This window comes from Carassius auratus, unplaced genomic scaffold, assembly GCF_003368295.1.
Source record: "Carassius auratus strain Wakin unplaced genomic scaffold, ASM336829v1 scaf_tig00024487, whole genome shotgun sequence".
Lineage (NCBI taxonomy): Eukaryota > Metazoa > Chordata > Actinopteri > Cypriniformes > Cyprinidae > Carassius > Carassius auratus.
The window spans coordinates 11,431-18,244 of record NW_020525350.1 but is presented as its reverse complement, the minus strand read 5'-3'; the positions used below and the strand labels follow the sequence as shown (position 1 = coordinate 18,244).

The 6,814-nt window shown below is 41.0% G+C and overlaps 1 long non-coding RNA gene and 1 pseudogene across 2 annotated transcripts; both read right to left on the bottom strand.

Moving 5' to 3' along the window:
* Positions 1–629: 629 nt before the first annotated feature.
* LOC113078174 (E3 ubiquitin-protein ligase TRAF7-like) lies at positions 630–4,141 on the bottom strand (annotated as a pseudogene).
* Positions 4,142–4,520: 379 nt separating this feature from the next.
* LOC113078173 (uncharacterized) lies at positions 4,521–5,993 on the bottom strand. Of its 2 annotated transcripts, none has more exons than XR_003281465.1 (4): positions 5,414–5,487; positions 4,978–5,110; positions 4,811–4,868; positions 4,521–4,708 (listed from the first exon to the last, which is right to left on the bottom strand). It is a non-coding gene; the product is annotated as an uncharacterized LOC113078173 (long non-coding RNA). The 2 variants fall into 2 exon arrangements; XR_003281464.1 differs by lacking the exon at positions 5,414–5,487 and adding an exon at positions 5,884–5,993 and having other exon boundaries at positions 4,527–4,708.
* Positions 5,994–6,814: the final 821 nt, after the last annotated feature.

The following is a 6,814-nucleotide window of genomic DNA, read 5'->3' as shown; positions in this document are numbered from 1 at the left end:
ACTTAAATCTGTGCTTTTCTATTCTCCGCTGGTGCATGGATCGCACCCCCTCCACATCACCTAAACAGCTACGTACACATCAGCAAACGGGGCAGAATAAAGCTCAATCTTAGCTGCTTGGTCTGTAGATCTCTTCAACAGACGCCCACTGACCTAATGGCTTTGAGAGAGCCGCTGAATAGCATGTTGTTGTGAGGACACCAGAGTGCACACCGGGGTTGTCGTGTGCCCGGATGGTGTTCACTTTCTGCAGGGGTCTGAATTATCCCAGACCTGTAGGAGAACAAGCACATGGCCGCATTAGAGCACACTGGCTATGTCATGAACAGTTTGATTCCTCTGATTTCGGGAACACTCACAATAATGGTGCAGTCGGCTGAGCCACTGTAAAGCTTGTTCCTGCAACAGAAAGGAGAAAAGAACATGAAACGACATCTGCAACCCATTTTTACGTTTCACAATCCCTTCCACTGTCAATCCGTCCATTTCTGTATATTTTATTTTACAGTTCGTGTAATTTTTTGATAATCCTGGAAAATTAATAACACTTTATATTCATATTTATACCAATATTTATATGTCAGTTCAAGACCTCAAAATGCTTACCCCTGAATGCACAAGGGCTAACACTATGCCATCATGGCCCTCAGGGTCTTCTGGCACTTAATTGTGGTGCATGTGTCCCAAACCTGATGGAGCAGAGAAGTACAGGTATTTTATACAAATAAAGAGGGATGCACATAAACCAAAGTGACAAAAAAAAGCTGATGGCAGGTTAAATTACCTTGATGGACTTATCGGATGAGCCACTGAAGAGGAGATCACCAGTAGAGTAGACACACAAACACCACACCGGACCCTGGTGGCCCACAAAAGTACCCTTGCATTTGAAGATCTGCTGGGGGTCGTAGGCTGCAAACATTTCATACAGTCAGACAAGGACACAGCATCTCATTATCCTCACAGAAAGCTGGAAGAGGAAAGGAAGAGACACTCACAGCCCAGTATACCCATATTGAGCCTGGCATTGATGTGAGACAGTTCATCCTGCAGAAGGAGGGATGGGTTAGAAGGCTCTTAAAACTAAATCACCACAGTTGTACATCTTAATTTGGTGAAAACTAGAGTTTAAAATAGACAAACATTCAGCATGGAAGCATCTCGTCTGAACTCCATCAGATCTTCACTGAGCTTACTCTGGTTCTCATCCAGCACATCTGCCACATTAGCACAAGAAAAGCCCAACAAAATCAACATCCGTGCATGCTTTGGCCTAAAAACGGCAAGTAATTAAGAGTTAGTTTCCTCACCGAACTTGAGCTCCAAGTTCTTCTCCAGCTGGTCTAGTTTCTCAGAGAGTTTGCCCAGCATGGAGCGCAGGAACGAGATGTCCTGGTCCTTCTGCGCCAGCGTCACCTGCATCTCATGGAATCTGTCATCCGTCTGCTGGAGAAACTCCTTCAGGCCCCTCGAACTTACACACCTCCAGGTGCGTCTCATACGTGTCCTGATTCCCAATGAAGGTGCAACTGGAAAAAAAAATCAGAAGAGATCAGTTCAAGGCTGTTTTTATCTCCTTATCTATGTGCGGGGAGAAAAGATTGTTTGCTTTTCCAAATGTCCATACCCGTATTTAGAGTGAGGGCACTTAATGTGTTCACACTCTTTCAGGTGGGCCTCCAGGTTCATGGTGAGCAATGGAGGGCAGTTGGGGTTGTTGGGACAGCGAACAGGTCTGTAGTCACAGCTTACTTCATGATCTCTGTCACACACACACAATACTAAGTCATTACACTCCCTCTGCATGACTCATGACTATGTCGCAACAATAGAAATGAAACGCTGATATTGTGAATTCCAGTGAACCGGTGGACTCACTTCCTGGTGCTAAGCTTGATGGTGAAAGGACAGCCAAGTGGGTCAACCTCAAAGGCACCGGGTTTGCCCGAGGCAGCTGGGTGACAGCCGTACTTGCAGTGGATGAACAGCTCTCCGATTGCTCGGCCCACCGCTATGTTATTCACCACCACTGTGAGCTTGGAATTGTCCACGGGGCATTTCTCTGTAGAAACACAGGTTATTGGCAAAACACAAATACTACTGTATGTCGAAAACCTCACTCAGACCAAGGGCATGAAATTGAGCAGGGAGAGGAAATGAAAGAGGAACTGAGCTAGAGACCTGCACTTGATCCAAAATTAACTTTGAGCCTCTTATGTCAATGTCGAGCAAAAAAAAAAAAAATATATATTCAAATATATTTCAGTAAGTATTCAGACCCCCTCATTTTCATTCACATTTAAGCTCACATTTTTGCTTTTCTTCCTTTAAAAAAAAAAAGTCTATACTCTACACCCCATAACAGCAAGCAAAGCAAAAAACTAAAATATTATAAAAAATAAAAACATTTTAAACAACCTTTTACGCATTATTTTTTAATTAACGATTGTTTTTTTCTCTGTGAATTTAAAATGATTAACCTCAAAAAAAATGTATATAAATTATTTAATATAAAAAATATATTATACATGTATGGCCACATGCAGTTCTAGATGGTAAGTTTTCCACTTTTGATAGATGAGTGACAACAGATGTCTTGTGCAGTAGATATCAGATCATATCAGATTTTCACTTCATGATCCCAGTAGAACTCACAACAACATCGCGAAAGAATCTTTGACCAAAAGTATAATGCAGTTAGTCAAATTCATGTTCATTTTTAGTTTTTTTCTTCTTTTTTGGCCAGTGCATCCAAAAAGTGGTTGCTTCCTCACTACTGGCAGAACTGGTCATCATGGGAAAGGTGAAAGCAAGACAAATGTTTAGAGTAAAAAAAAATGCTCTCCTTACCTGAGGTCAAGGCACATCGCCTGCAGAATGTGTGCTGAAGTGAAAAAGGAAGAGAAAAGGGAGCACAATCAGAGCGAATAAAAGCTGAATTTACATTTTCATCTACTCAGCTATTTTAAGTGTAATTCATCTCTCAACAGACACTTGTACTGTGGTGTCCAACAGCCTGACAGTGCCTTAGGAAACAGGTCAATGAGGCGTGCTGTTCACGGCCCAAGCTGACAGGAAATCAATACATGAACTAAAACCAGAACATGACGGGCAGCCCTATCCTGAGGGAGAGGTGAGGGGACGGCTGGCTGACTCACTCCGCAGGTGGTGATGACGGGGTCCTTGAACACGCTGCAGCACAGCTGGCAACAAAGCTTAATGGAGGGCTGCTCCGCAAACACCTGTGGCTCCTGGGAAGTAAACCAGAGAGAGAAAGTCAATCTCGCGCTGGACACATGTGTAGGTCTGTCAGTCTTTTGCGTCACTACACTAGATCAACACCTGAATAGGAAACAGAAGACTGCTGACACTCACCGTGTCTTCCTCTTCCTCGTGCAGGGAAAAGGTGGAGCGCAGCGACATGTTGGACTCGGAGTGCAGAGAGCGAATCGAGATGGCAGAGTCAGAGCGACGAGGGGGTACTAATGGCGGCTGCAGGGACAGAGATATTTTGCATCGAAACACTGTTTAAAGGTCATTTAAATGTCATCTGGGGTATTCCAGAAAGCATTTAGGTGACATACCGGATAAGTTAAAGTACAAGTAAACAGATAACCTCAACTTTCAGGACATGCAAGCTGACATAGCAACTTATTTTGTAAGTTGTAAGTTTCTCCAGAGCAGTCTATGTTTCAGGGTTAGTTTACTTCAGAAGTATTCAGTGCACTGATGACAGATTTCACACAACATTAAATTACAGTTAATATATTGTTTTTCATTTTAGAGCACTAATATAACAACGTTTATTTAATTGTACTATCATTTATTTTATTCTCATCTCACACACGGTTGATCTCCTTCCACAAGTGTTTTTTGTGTGTGTGTTCACCGTGAACGTTCTCGGAGTCTGAAATTACTCTCAGCTGCGCTTTTTAACTTATAACTACATTTCAGAAAGGTCTGGATCAAGAGTTCTGGGTTTCTGTAATTAAGTTGGTTTATGTGATTAAGTAAGTGTGCTTTCTGGAATACCCCACTGAGCATCACAAAAAAAAACACTGAATCAGACACACTCCCTCCTAGACAAACCCCATCCTATAAAAATACCTTTGAGCTCGCTGTAATCAGGAGAGCATGTCATCTCAGTGACCAAAATCAACAGTATTCTGATTCAACTACCTCAGCTCATCTCATCGCACATATGGGATTTCCTGTGAACGTCCAAAATAATCGACTAGAGGAAAACACCTGCTGATAACGGTCTTCTGATTTACATAAATTTGGTGAAAAACAAATCTGATTATAAAGATCTAATTATGCTAATTCTAGTCAGGCATTAAGAGCCACAAGAACGGTCTACGTCTTTGTAAATATTCATGCCGTGGCTGTGTGGCAAATACATATAAAAAAATAAAAACAGTATGGTTTGACACTCTCTCATAAACACTCAGAAAACCAAAATCAGCAAAGCAATTTATAAAAAGCTGCCCAAAGAGCAAATAAGCTACTCCGAAAGCTTGCTATTATGTACTTCATGGGACAAAACTCTGAGGCGTCTGATTTCCATTCCTCTATATGTAAATGTGATTGGCTGTTCTGAAAAGGGACGGCGTGGTGATTACCATGCCATCGTCGTCGTCTCGAGGGGAGTAGGTCAGAGTGCTGGAGGTGGAAGGGGTTCTGCGGTGCTGTTTGTAATTGGTTTCTGCTGAAATGAAAGAGCAGTTACAAACAAATGATTGAACCTTGTTGCTAAACAAAAAGGATTTCTGTACAATCAGTGCTGAATAGCCAAATAGATAATACTGACCTTTCGCTACTTGAGGGACTGCTGGAAACGTGGATGCAAAACTAGCTTCCATTCTGGTCTGCATACATAGTAATATGAAATAAGAAAACAAAGGGAATTTTTTGCTACTGAGGTCTCTGGATAATTTGTAATAACGTAAATAAACGTAAATAAACATTTGTACTTACCCGGATGCTTATGATGGGTGAGGGATCGGTGATAGTGGCACCTAACACAGATGCTCCTGAGAAACGACTGAAGCGCGATTCTTCACTACAACTCAAAATACTGCCAAGCCCTGTAGAAAATACCTGCTGCAGCCTGTAGAAAAAGAGGGGAAAAGTCACATCTCAGGCATTTTATAGATAGATAGATTTCAAACCACAGGACTGTTTAAAATAAGCTAGTACAACAATGTGATGAAAAATGGTGTAAGACATGCTGACTTGCTACAGAACCCAATGCACTCTCATTTTGACATTCTTATCAAATGTAACCCATAACCTAAAATCTTAAGAAAAAATATTGTCCATGAACGTCAAAACAAATCAAAACGTTTCATGTGTCAGAATAAACACTGACGTATGTATGTATGTTAGCAACACAGAAAATCAGAAAACTCACACAAGATTAATGCTTTAGCTTTCCTCGTGTCTCACAACTGGTGTGATTCAAAGTGTTCAAACGTAGCACTAACGTAACCCTACAGATAAACATGCTGTTAAGGTACGCAGCGTTTTGAGAGACAGCCAAGATTTTGTTAGCGGATGATTGCTAAAATGTGGAAATTGTTAAATAAAAAAGGTCAGTTAGATAAAACGGATATTAAAACGTCTTTAGCGCATTATGTTAAAACGGTATAATATGCTAAAAGACAAACACACAGATCGGTTTGACCGTGTACTAGTGATTCGCGTGTCTGGAGTGAGCTGGCTAGCTATGTTGGCTAGCTGACGAAGTTGGTTTGTCGAACAGCTTTAATAAAACACCAGATTTAGCTTAACGAAATGTAGCAAGATAGACCTCTAGGTTAGCTACAAAAGACATAAAATACATCTCGTATGCCTATTTAGACAAATAAGGTAGATTCTCACCATTGGTGCTAAATCAAAGTCTGCAGATGTCTCTTTCTCACACACCCCAGACGCATATGACAGAGGATTGTGGGTAATGAAGTGCGGATACAGCAAATACGCCTCACTGTCGGGAACTGACAACAACAAGTTCCCGGAATCGGCCGAGGACTATTCAGTTTTCAAGATGATGAGACCAATATGGTTGAACCATGTTTTTTACTGGGTAATTTTCCAGATCAGTGCGAGAGTCAAATGTTTACATTAGTGGTGGGAATTTTGATTTATTTTTGTGAGTCGAATATTTTGTGTTATAAATGAGTGATTGGACTCGATTCGCTGAATCGTGCAAGTCTTATTAAAAGTTCACTCTTCTTTCTGTATGCCTTTAAATGAGTGAGACCACCAAAGCAAGCACCAGCTTTAAAGTAGAGGCTCCAAGAAGGAAAATATGAGCCAGTGCATGGAAGTGAACGAGAATGATTCATAATCCTTGAAATGTTTGTTCAAAACACTGATTCATATACTTAAAAGATTCATTCACTTGACTTGCTCCATGTCAACATGCACGTGTCTAATGTCACTTTACGCTTTTTGTAATATAGCCTAATAGCTTCATATTATTGAATGAATGTCTGTCAGACTATTCTGGACCTACATTTCTATTTACATTATAATTCCACCATATTGAGTTAATTAGCTAAACGGAAGAGGGTGCTGTTTGCTCAGATCCTAAGTCTGGACATGAATTAAACTCCCCTGTAAGTCACATTAACTCAGCAGATCAGTAAAGTCTGACAGCAATTATAGGTGTATCACTATAATTTAGACAATAATACCTTGAGTGCCACCTTTAATTTATGCTGTTGTCTCTAGATGTTGATTAAAACCCCATTTCACCCCCCCCCCCCCCCCCAATAAAAAACCTTAGCCTATTTCAAGATGTTGATGA